Genomic DNA, 12,747 nt, shown 5'->3' with positions numbered 1-12,747 from the left:
GTCGGGGAGCTGGCAGAGCTGTGCAGGTGAGCAGGGGGCAGGTGGCAGGGCAGGGAGCTGCCCTGGGGGACAGGGAGCTGGCAGAGCTGTGCAGGTGAGCAGGGGGCAGGTGGCAGGGCAGGGAGCTGCCCTGGGGGACAGGGAGCTGGCAGAGCTGTGCAGGTGAGCAGGGGGCAGGTGGCAGGGCAGGGAGCTGCCCTGGGGTCGGGGGAGCTGGCAGAGCTGTGCAGGTGAGCAGGGGGCAGGTGGCAGGGCAGGGAGCTGCCCTGGGAGTCGGGGGAGCTGGCAGAGCTGTGTCAACCACTGGGTGACCTGTGCAGGTGACCACTGGGCAGGGGCATGGCGGGGGCTGCCCCAGGCTCTCGAGACTCTCAGGAAGGGTGAGCAGATGAGTGGAGAGCTATCCTGGGGCCATCGGGAAGGGGGCAGTTTGGCCAGGAGCTGCAGGGAGGAGGGCAGGACTGTTGCAGGTATGAAAGTCTGTGCAAGGACTCAGCCGGGCATCTGGCAGAGGTAGGGCAGGGGTCCATCTGGTTAGTTGAGGGGCCCAAGGTAGGGGAAAACGAAGCCAAGGGCAAGGATGGCTTCAGCCTGAGCTGGCAAAACCCAGCTCAGATGGTCAGGAGACCAGGGCTCAGTATGAGGGGCCAGAAAGAGGACGCAGGCAGCTGGGAGGAGGTGAGCCAGCGAGACACAGAGAGGGGGAGCAGCCGGGCCTGGACAGGTGAGCTGGGAGGGCCGGAGGGCAGGGTCAGCCCAGGAGCTCAAGGGACAGGGGCCAGACCTGAGGAGCTCATGACTCGGTGGGAGCCGCAGAGACGGCTGAGGGATGGGGCCCTGGTAGCCTCCCTGTGCAGGAGAGTGCAAGCCAGGTGAGGGCCCAGCTGGGACCAGGTGGACAGCAAGCTGGTGTGGCATGGGGACCCTGGCTGGACCAGCTCTGGGGCTGGAGGGGCACCCCAGAGGGGTCCTAAGGGCCAAAGTTCTTGACCCCAGGGGCACTGCTCTGGGGACCTGTGATGACATGGGACAGCAGGGGTGGACACGTGACAGCATGGGGGTGGCACAGGGCCCTGGACCCGGCAGAGGGAAGCAGCAGGGCCGATGGGGTCTTGTGGGGCCTCTGGCTGAGGCTGCGGGGGGTAGGGCTGAGGGAGGTGGCAGGGCCCTGGGGCTGGGCAGAGGGGCCCAGGGCAGGGGACAGGCCTGGCCCACACTGGGGCCTGGGGTGCTGGTAGGAGGAAGGAGAGGAGTGCCAAGGACAGTGCCAGGTTCCCGCCTGCACTCAGGGAGGACAGGATGCCCTGGGCCGGCCTAGCGTTGGGACGGCTGAGTGCAGGGATCACTGAGTGGGAGGGTGTGAGTGAGCTCAGGCAGCCATGCCAGGCGGGCCCTGGGAGGGGCTGGCGGCCCCAGAGTCCGATTAGGAGCCTGGGCTGGGCGGCGGGGGCACAGAGATGGGGCTTCCAAGAAGGAGATTCTAACATGAGCAGAGCAGGGCCAGTGGGTGGCACAGGCCCACCACACCTGGGGAAGCCTGCTCGCCTGGGGCAGGGCCAGACTGGGAAGACCAGGGGACCAGTGAAAGCCAGCCAGACGCAGGGGCCACCGGTCAGGACTCAGACAGAGGCTCAGTGGGGACAGAGGGCTGGGATCTGGGGGGCTGCAATGCAGGTGGCCGTCCAGCTCTGATGGGGCTGATGAGTCCAGCACCCGCAGCCACAGAGGGCCACGCGGGGCAGCTGGGCTGCAGACTGCCTGGACACAGTGGCGACGGGCACTGGGTTCAGCACTGCCCCAGCCCGGGCACCTGACCCTGCCCAGACCTTCGCAGGGGTGAGGCGCTGGCAGTCACACGGCCCCTTCTCTTGCAGCCTCCACCACAGCCCCGAAGGTGTTCCCGCTGTCCCCCAGCTGTGGAGTCACGTCTGGCTCCACGGCGTCCCTGGCTTGCCTGGTGTCCGGCTATTTTCCCGAGCCAGTGACCGTGTCCTGGAACTCGGGCGCCCTGACCAGCGGCGTGCACACCTTCCCGTCCGTCCTGCGGTCCGGGCTCTACTCTCTCAGCAGCATGGTGACAGTGCCCACCAGCAACTGGAACAGCCAGACCTTCACCTGCAACGTAAACCACCCGGCCAGCAGCACCAAGGTGGACGTGACAGGTAAGAGCATAGCCACGGGAGGCCGGCCTCTAGCACACAGGCCGGGCCAGCCCTCATGCCTGGATGGACCACGTGGCAGGGATGGCTGGCCCAGCCCAGAGCAGCAGGCAGGGCTCTGTCAGTCTCCTGAACATGAAGAGCCCCCCAAGCTCGGGGAGGGGTCCTCTGGGAGTTTCCACCAGGCCCAGGCTGGGCCCAGCCTGGGCACCCCGACCCCGGCCTCTGAGCCCACCGAAGCAGGTGCTGGTCTCAGACCTAAGCCCACCCCCAGGGCCATCCCCCCAGGTCCCGGCAGCTCCCAGTAACCCCCATTTGCTCTCTCTGCAGTGCCCAAAGTACCCACATCTCAACCTGACCCATCCAACTGTTCCAACTGTCCCAAATGCCCAGGTAAGTCAGCCGCCCCAAGACGGGGGCCCACAGGGGGACAAGTGCCCGGGGAGGCCCGCCGAGGTGCTGACCCCCAGCCCTGTGTCTCCCACACAAGCTCCTGAAATCCCGGGAGGGCCGTCCGTCTTCATCTTCCCCCCGAAACCCAAGGACACCCTCATGATCTCCCGCGCGCCTGAGGTCACGTGTGTGGTGGTGGACGTGGCTCAGGGGGCCTCCGTCAAGTTCACCTGGTACGTGGACGGCAAGGAGGTGAACACGGGCAAGGTGACGTCTAAGGAGGAGCAGTTCAACAGCACCTTGCGTGTGGTGGGCACCCTCCCCATCCTGCACCAGGACTGGCTGCAGGGCAAGGAGTTCAAGTGCAAGGTGGAGAACAAGGACATGCCGGCCCCTGTGCAGCGCAGCATCTCCAAGGCCAAAGGTGGGCACGCACGGGCAAGGGCAGGGTCGCGGGGGCTGGCCCCTGCCTGGGAGTGACCGTCTGTGCTGACCCCGTCCCACAGGGCAGGTCCGGGAGCCGCAGCTGTACATCCTGGCCCCGCACGCGGACGAGCTGAACAAGGACACGGTCAGCGTGACCTGCCTGGTCAAAGACTTCCACCCGTCTGACATCAACGTGGAGTGGCAGAGCAACGGGCAGCCAGAGCCGGAGGACAAGTACAGGACCACCCCGCCCCAGCTGGACACTGACGGGTCCTACTTCCTGTACAGCAAGCTCTCCTTGGACAAGGGCCGGTGGCAGCAGGGACACAGCATCACCTGTGCAGTCATGCACGAGGCCTTGCACAACCACTACACCCAGAAATCCATCTCCCGAAGCCCCGGTAAATGAGCGCGCGTCCTGCGCCCAGCGCGCCCACCCTTGTACACACCCTGGGCCCCCAGCATGAAATAAAGCACCCAGCTCCGCCCTGGGACCCCGCGACGCTGTGATGGTTCTTTCTGAGACAAGCTCAGGCCGGCCTCTGAGCTGGCTGTCACCACCAGGGGAGGGAGCCGGTCCCACCGGGCGGGGGGCGAGACGCAGAGCCTGTGGGTCTGCACAGGCCGCCCAGGACAGGGGAGGGGCTTCGCAGCTAAGGCCCCTCCTCAGGCCCCTCACCATGACCACTCCAGGCTGCAGGTGTGGATGGGGCAGGGCCCTTTGGGAGCCCCACAGGACATGAGAGCTCAGTCCCACCTCTGTGCAAGCCCACACTGAGGCAGTGCTTCTTTGTCTCCTGGGTTCCCTGTGCACTGGTCTCTCAGGGGCTCTGTGTCCACACGGGGGACGTGCCTGGCCCATGATAAGGACACAGGCCGTCCTTGCCCTCACGATCACGGCCCCCACCCACCCTCAGATGCAGTGACTCTGTCTGGCTTGTCCTGCCTGGGGCAGGCCTGTCGACTCCTGAGCACTCATCCTCCTGCCCCAAAGGGTCAGAGACAGGCACAGGGCCCACGGAAGGGACTGTCCCAATGCCCCCATGGACACTGAGCCCATACGCATTGGAAACAAGCCACTCCTGCTGAGCAACACCAGCTCATGGAGACATCTTCACACATGCACACACGTGCACATTCCTGCACACACACTTTAGGGCCTCCCACGGGACACCCTGCACAGGCCCAGACCACAGCATGGAGCAGGACCCGTGAACCTCCACATGGACACCAGCCTGGCCCCACGCCCTCCAATGCCCCAGGGGCCACTCAGTGCCTTGTCCACACACTGAACAGCTCAGACACCAGCCCTCCTCCTGCCCAGGGCACCGACACCTTCCCTGACAGGCAGAAAGCCCCCACACCCAGACCAGCCCTTGGACATGCCCCCTGGTCCCAGCACCCCAGCTGCTGCTGCACTTGGCACACGCTCAGCACCGTCCTGGCACTGGCTCAACCCCCGGGAGAGGCAGAGGACTGGCTGGATGGGCTGCACACAGGCCTGGCCTCTGCCTTGCGGGTCAGGCTGCCTTCTCCCCAGGGTCCAGTGCAGGGTGGCTGAGAGGAGAGAGGCCAGGCGGAGATCTGGGGCCCAAGTTGGAGGGACGCGGGATCTGGGCGCCCCTGGCCCAGCCTGGCGGGGGCTCCCACACTGTCACAGACGGGATCCCCACAAGGCTCTGCCATGGTGGGCCAGCACTGACCACCCCTTCCCTGTCCAGAGGTGCTCCTGGATGACAGCTGTGCAGAGGCCCAGGACGGGGAGCTAGATGGGCTGTGGACCACCATCTCCATCTTCATCACCCTCTTCCTGCTCAGCGTGTGCTACAGTGCCACCGTCACCCTCTTCAAGGTGGGCCCGCCATCCCCACACTGTCCCCATGCTGTCCCCACACTGTCCCCATGCCATCCCCACACTGTCCCCATGCTGTCCTCACACTATCCCCATGCCATCCCCACACTGTCCCCATGCTGTCCCCACACTGTCCCCATGCTGTCCCCACACTGTCCCCATGCTGTCCTCACTCTATCCCCATGCCATCCCAACACTGTCCCCATGCTGTCCCCACACTGTCCCCATGCTGTCCCCACACTGTCCCCATGCTGTCCTCACTCTATCCCCATGCCATCCCCACACTGTCCCCATGCTGTCCTCACACTATCCCCATGCCATCCCCACACTGTCCCCATGCCGTCCCCACACTATCCCCATGCCATCCCCACACTGTCCCCATGCCATCCCCACACTGTCCCCATGCTGTCCCCACACTGTCCCCATGCTGTCCTCACACTGTCCCCATGCTGTCCTCACTCTATCCCCATGCCATCCCCACACTGTCCCCATGCTGTCCCCACACTGTCCCCATGCTGTCCTCACACTATCCCCATGCCATCCCCACACTGTCCCCATGCTGTCCTCACACTATCCCCATGCCATCCCCACACTGTCCCCATGCCGTCCCCACACTATCCCCATGCCATCCCCACACTGTCCCCACGCCATCCCCACACTGTCCCCATGCTGTCCCCACACTGTCCCCATGCTGTCCTCACACTATCCCCATGCTGTCCTCACACTATCCCATGCCATCCCAACACTGTCCCCATGCCATCCCCACACTGTCCCCATGCTGTCCTCACACTATCCCATGCCATCCCAACACTGTCCCCATGCTGTCCCCACACTGTCCGTCACAGTCCCTCACTTGCCCTCACTGTCCCTCACTATTTCGCACTGTCCCCACACTGTTCCCACATCAGCCCCACCTGACCCTCCCACACATTCCCGCACTGTCCCCTCACTGTCCCACACTGTCCCATGCTGTCCCCACCTGGCCCTCCCTCACTGGCCCTGGGGAGACTGATGTGGGTCCTCGCACTACCTGCAGGTGAAATGGATCTTCTCCTCGGTGGTAGAACTAAAGCGAACCATCGTTCCCGACTACAGGAACATGATTGGGCAGGGGGCTTAGCGCCACCGCCTAGGCGGATGTCCAGGGCTGCCCTAGGCCCCGCCGGGGACCCAGGGCCACCAGCCTGCTGCCCACACCTGTTCTCTGCCTTCTGACCTAGCTGCCCTCTGATCCCACGGCCACCCTGGGCCTGCACCTCCCCTGCTCTGGCCTCATGGCCACTACGGGCTGCGTCCTAGCCCTGAGCCACCCCTTTGGAGAAGCGAGTGGACAGCAGGCTCCGCCCCAGCCTGAGCTGAAAGACGCTTGCCAGCCCCTCCGCAGCAGCCCAAGAAACCGCCCGAGGGCCATGCGACACCAAGGGCCACAGAGCGGGGCATCCTCGCCCCAGACCTCACTGCCTGGGGTCAATGTGCAAGCTCATCCTGGAGGAGGTGGGGGCCCTGCGTCCCGGGTCCACTGGGCAGGACCCAGCTCCCGTGTGAAGCCCGTCCATGCCGGGCTCCAGGACACAGCGTTCCTGAGAGGATCCTGAGTGGAAACATCCACCTCAAGGCAAGGAAGGGCCATAGACCCCCACCGGAAGCTTCCAGAAGTTCCCTCACGGTCACTCAGGTTGCCTCCACCAGAGGAGAGCCTTGGAGAAAGGCCTGGGCCGGGGCTGTACATGCCCAGGGAGGCAGGGCGACCGGCCAGCGTGAGTCCTGGAGGGGCACCTGGTGAGCAGGTCCCTGGTGGGCGGGATGCAGCCTCCATGGGTGTTGGGGTGCAGGGCGCCTGGAGGACAGGGGCCTAAGCCCCGGCGTGGGGGACGGGGCTGAGAGGAGGGAGGACTGAAGAGAGCCCTCTGCTTGAGGAGCCATCGGGAAGGAGCGGGCTCCCAGGGCCTCACACCTCTGGTCGCAATGTCCCCTCATGTCTTCAGCAAACGCCAGTGAGCACATCTGGCTTGGAAGGAAGGAGAGATGGACCCCCAAGACTGTAGGGGCTGCACAGTGAGACATTATGCAAAGGAAACACCACCTTGTAGCCTGGGTTGCTTTTTCTTTTTAATTTTCTGGAGCCCATTGATTTTCTTTACTGTTTCTCTTTTTTTAAATGACAATAAAACATCCTTAAAAATTCCATATCTGACTGGGGAGTCTTGCTCAGCTGACGTGCCTCATGACATCATAGTCTGGCAGACGCACGCGGCCTCCTCCCAGCGCCCTCCCTCCTGCCCCTGCTCTCCAGCTCGGGGTCCAGGCCCCCAGCAGTCCCTGGTTCCCAGTGGGTGAGGAAGGTGGCCTGTGAGGAGCCACTGGGGTCGTGTGGGTGCAGGCTTGAGCCTGGGGGCTGCATGCAGGAGGAGCTCCTGGCTCTGACCGTGACAGGAGCAAGACACACATTACGGGGTACCAGTCAGCACGTGCTGCTGTGACACGGCACCACACCTGGGCAGCTGGGACAGCAGAAACGGATTCTCTCCAGTCCTGGAGGCCGGAAGTCCCAGGTCAGGGGCCTGCAGGGCTGGTTCCTCCTGAGGCCTCGCTCCTGGGCGCGTGGACGGGCCTTCTCCCTGTGTCCTCACATGGCCGTCACTGTGTTTGTGTCCTTTTCTCCTCTTCTTAGAAGGACACTGGTTAGACTGGACTAGAGCCCACCCTAATGGCTTCACTTTAATTTATTAAATCCTGAAAAACCTCATCTCCAAAAACAGCCACATTCTGTGGGGACCAGGGCTTCAATGTGAATTTGGGGGACACAATTCAGGCCAAAACAGGCCAGCTGGGTGCCAGGAATGAGGATTGAGTGTGTGTGTGTGTGTGTGTGTGTGTGTGTGTGTGTGTGTGTGTGTATACCTGTGTCTGTGAACACGTGTGTGTATGACGATCTGTGTGTGTGCATGCATAGGAGGTCGTGTGTGGATGTGCATGTGTGTGTGGACATGTATGTGTGCGTACATGTATGTATGTGCAAGTTCGTGTATGTGTGTGTGTCTGTGTGTGTGTCTGTGTGTGTGTGCGCCAGCAAAGGCCAGGCCAGAAGGCACAGAGGTGGCCAAAAAAGCCCGACCCTGCTCAGGGCTCAGTCAGTAAGAACTCAGCAGGGAGGAGTTTCCACGCGGGCTGAACGTGACCTGGATTTGCACAGGGGACGTGGGCATTTTCCATGGTGTGGAGGGGCAAGTGGGCTGTACTGAAGGGTCAGGACGGGTGGCCCCAGGACTGCTGCCAGCAAAGGTGCAGCCAAGCTTGTCCTGCACAGACACGGGGCTGGGGTCCCATCCGTCCTGCCGATTCCAAGTCAGATGAACGGGCCTCAGCTCCCCAGAGACGCTCCTGGGTTGTAGGAGACACGCAGCCCTGAGGCGGGTGCAGGACCCAGTCGTCGGCTCTTCTCGGTAGAAGCTCCACAAAAGGAGATGGTGCTGTGCTGCGTAGGGGCCAGCCTGGGAAGCACCAGGAGCCAGGAGTTTGGTCACAGAGTCTGCCAGTTTCCTGGGTGGGAGAGAGCTGTGTAGCGAAGGGGCTGCAGTGCTCCCGTGGGGGCCAGGCCCGACGGGAGGTCGTGCAGCGGGGAGCATCTCGCATCCGGGCTGAGACACTCCGTGAGCAGCGTGCTGCACTCTGCCTTCAGGGCCCCAGGTGACCGTCCTGAGGGTCACCCACGCCCTCCATCTCCTGCACCCTGACACTTCACCAGCGAGCTGGACTTGCCAATGGCCACCCAGCCTGCCCAGCCCCTTCTCCCTCTCTATCCAAGGCCTTGGCCCTCACTGCCGTCACCTGGGTCACGGCTGACCCCTCTAGCCAACCCACCCTCCCTCCAGAAGCCCCTACGCTGGCTGACCCTGCAACCTGCACACTGAGCACGAGGCCTTGGCTTGGGCTATCCTCTCTGGTCTGACACAGGCATGTCCTCAAGAACTGCCCACCTGCCCAAGGCTCCAGCCTGTGACCTTCCAACATGTGGAACCATGTGGCACCCCCACCTCTCCAGGGACCCCCCACCAGCCGGAGCCCCTGCACCTGTCCTTGTGTGAGGCCGAGGCCCACCTGCCGCTGCCTCCTCACCTCCTGGAGCCTCCAACCCCAAGCCCCAGCGCGGACACGCGCCTGTCAGTGACCCACCTGGTCCACACACAGCTCCCTCTGCGTCTCACACACACACAGGGCCTCACACAAGATCTTCATGTGCACACGCACAGCACCCTGTCTGCACACGCAGGTACTGACCACTGGGCCCATCACGCTGCCCCTTCCCTGGCGTCCCTTTACCCCACACACAACTTCTCCCCTCTCAGCTCTGAGCTCCCTGCCTTCTCTGTGTGTCCCCCCTCAGCACCAGCAGAAAGCACTGTGCTGTCCCCATCCTGTGTCCGTGCAGCCGTCCTGCTCAGTACCCACGTGTATCTGTCTCCCCAGGAGCCCGTAGCTCCTCAGGCCAGGGCCAGTCCCTACCTCATCGTCCATGTGGACTTAAGAGTCCTGCTCTGCAAACTGGCAGACAGCACAGCAAAGGCACACCAAGGGCTGGCCCAGACCCAGACTGGGGCTGGCACACGTGTGAGGTCCGTCACAGCATTGGCACGACTCGGAACTACGGCACCACCACCTTGCCATCCCAGGCTCTTTTCAAATACAGGCTGCAGAGGGCCAGGCCAGGGAAGGGGCTGAGGGGGCAGCAGGGCTGCCCACAGCACACCAAGTGAGGGACCGATGGCATTGGGTGACAAAGACCCAGGAAGGCACAGAACATGGGACCCGGCGGATGCACTGGCTCTCAGGCAGCTGGTCCCTGGGCTCCTGAGCACACCTTCATCCTGGGTTAGGTCAGTGACCGTCCCCACCCTCACTCCCCCACCCCTCCATGCCAGCACCCATCGGCCCCTGCCTCAGCCAAAGGAATGTGCACGGGTCCACCAGGCTCTGCTCCTCTGCCCTGAGAACGGTGCGTTCCAGTGAGCGCCTGCTCCTTTGGCTGAATCCAGAGAAGTCCCGGAGAAGCTGCAGTAAAGGCAACCAAGAGAGAGAAACAAGCCTGTGCTACTGTAGCCCTTTCATTGGGAAGGTTGTTACCAAGGTATATCCTGGCATAGCTGACTGGTGCAGCGTCATCAAAATGTGACGACTCAGAGTAAACACTCGGACAGCATAAGATGTGACAATAGCCACACTGACAAGCACATGGTGTACTAACTTTTACAGAGTTTTTAGAGACTGTCAGTCAAGGTTCTCACGGTAACAACTGACAGGAGACAGATGATGGGTAGGCAACAGACAAGTGAAGACAGATGATAGATGATAGATAGATAGATTTAGACAGACAGACAGACAAGCAGGTGATTCCTGCCCTTGGAGACAGGACCCTCCAGCCTGGAGATATTTGGAGAGATGGAAGCCATGGAAAGTCTGTGAAGATGCAGGCCACTTACCCACTTCACCACTACTAACCGGATGGTAACTCTGCCGTGACTGTCAGACGCCGAGCTCACTGGACTGAACGGCCTCCGACTGCCAGAGACCAGAGCAAAGGCTGACGTGAGGTAAATCGTCCCACAGGCCAGCGAGGACCATTGTGCCAAGTTCTGTGAATGGGACGTATCGGGGCTGTGAGGCCACGCGTAACAGAAGAAATGGAGCCCAGTCTATGGGCTAAGGGGCAGCTTTCCCAGGGGTGCCCTGAAGGAAGGGGTGGCCATGGTGGGTCTGCTTCTCCCCACTTGGTGTCCTGCCCACCAGCCGTGAACATCCTAGACATAGGTAGTGGGGCCACGGGGCAGAAGAATTAGAAACGTGCTACAGACTAGTCTTCAAAAGGTGACATAATGATGACCCCCACATAGACATATAATGAACACATCTCAGAATTTTCATTAGACTCATTAATTGAGGTGTTAAGACCAGTTCAAAGTAGAATTCAAAGTACTACATTTATATAGTTGGATCAAGAATGCAGAAATGAGTTTATAAATGGGAGGCAGGAAAGAATCACGTGTCTTCCCAAAAACGCTTGGCATTGCCATCAGTCACGTGCAGTGGACAGAGTTGTAAAATAGCTCAAAAACAATGAGAAGCGCGGAGACCCCATTGAGCCAGGAGACTGGGAAGTCTGTGCAGGACAACACCTTGCTGTCCGTGAAGACACAAGAAAACCTTCTGCTCCACATCAAAGTCTTCCATAATTTCTCCTGCAAACATATACAACTGAGAGAAACAGGTCCCACAAGTCAAAGGAAAAGGAAAGAAAAGAAAGAAAACTCAAGCAATTCAATAGAGAAATGGTCAAGAGAATTAAACAGATGCTTCAAAAAAGATATCCCTGTAGCCATAAAACATTTGAAAAGGATGCTGAACCACACTAGTTATTAGGAAAGTGAAAATGAAAACCACGTGAGAGAAAGCAGTCCTCATCCCAGAAGTCATGGGCCAGCTTGTACCACACTAACCCTTTGCAAATAGCAGTTGTAAACTCTGGAAAAACTGTTTTTTTGAAGGCACTGGGGAATGACCAAAGGCAAGCAGAAAATGTAGCCACCCTGGCTAGAGGCGTCAGACCTTGGGATTCAGGGCTGCATTTCAAGAGCAGCTGGAAGCCACAGAAGGAGAACCCCAAAATCTGCATGTAAACGCTACTCAAATCCTTGGCTGACCCCTCAACTGTGCAAGTGTAGGGGAAACGCCAAAGGTCTTGGCAGAAAACACCAGCTGGGAGACTGAAAGAACTGAGGAGACCTAAGCTACTGCCACCCTCACAGAAGGCAGATTCTGGAGACAGAGTCCTGTCAAGCTGTCTCCTGACATCAAATAAGAATGTTTCCAAGGAAGAGAATAAAATCCATAGTCTGCACAACATCTCATCCACAACATCCAGGATATGTTCAAAACTTACTAAGTATGCAAAGAAATAAGAAAATGTGACCCCTGGTCAAAGTATAAAGTACTCAATGGCGATCAACCCACAGATGATGTAGACACAGACCCAATTATCAGATAAGCGTATGAAACCAGCCATTATATGTATGTTCAAAGACTTAAAGGAAAGTGTGCTCATAATGAGTGAATAGATAGAGAATCTCTACAGAAAAATCTAAATTGTTTACAAGAACCAAAGGAAAATTCTAGAACTACCAGGTACAATTTTGAAATTTTTTAAAAGGCCACTTTGTGAGTTAACAGCAGATGATTGGAGAAGGCATAAGAAAGGTCAGAAGACTTACATATATATCAACAGAAATTCGTTTGAAACCAATCCAAAGAGTAGCAAGATAAATACTGGGGGGAAAATGAAAAAGACTCAGTGGACAATACGAAGCATCCAAAATGTGTGAAACTGGAGTCTCACAAGAAGCCAAGAGAGAGAATGGGGCAGAAAAAGTCTTTGAAGAAATAAAGACTGCAAGTTTCCCAGTGCGGTGATAATATCAATTTACAGATCCAAGGTCACCAATTCCTGATGATACATAGGATATAATGTTTCTTGCCTGTGCACTTCATGTCAAACTGATATAAACAAAGCTAAAGAGCTATCTTGAAAGTAGCCAGAGAAATAACACATATGTACAGGGAACAAATTATATTTGGCTTGTCATTGGAACAACTGGTAGCCAGAAAACAATGGCATCTTTAGAGTGGGAGGGGCTTCCAGGATGTCTGCTGATGTATTTAGGTAGAGGATCTTGAGATGAGATCACAGTAGATTGCAGAGGGGTCCCAAGTCCAGTGCTCAGTGGTCTTAAAAGAAGAGGTGACACACAGAGACACCCAGGGCAGAGGCCACGTGAAGACATAGGCAGGATTGCAGTCATGTCAGTAGCCACCAGGCCCTCCACAAGAGCCTCCACATGAAGCAGAGCCCTGCCCTCACCTTGATTT

At 59.2% G+C, this 12,747-nt stretch overlaps 1 gene segment (V, D, J or C); it reads left to right on the top strand.

Moving 5' to 3' along the window:
- Positions 1-639: 639 nt before the first annotated feature.
- On the top strand, positions 640-7,016 carry LOC308497932 (immunoglobulin heavy constant gamma 1-like). The segment is given in 7 exons: positions 640-724; positions 1,875-2,162; positions 2,490-2,552; positions 2,650-2,976; positions 3,059-3,379; positions 4,700-4,830; positions 5,867-7,016.
- The last annotated feature ends 5,731 nt before the right edge of the window (positions 7,017-12,747 follow it).

This window comes from Rhinolophus hipposideros, assembly GCF_964194185.1.
Source record: "Rhinolophus hipposideros genome assembly, chromosome: 5".
Classification (NCBI taxonomy): domain Eukaryota; kingdom Metazoa; phylum Chordata; class Mammalia; order Chiroptera; family Rhinolophidae; genus Rhinolophus; species Rhinolophus hipposideros.
The sequence above is the reverse complement of the archived record's forward strand: the minus strand, read 5'-3'. Positions and strand labels throughout refer to the sequence as shown.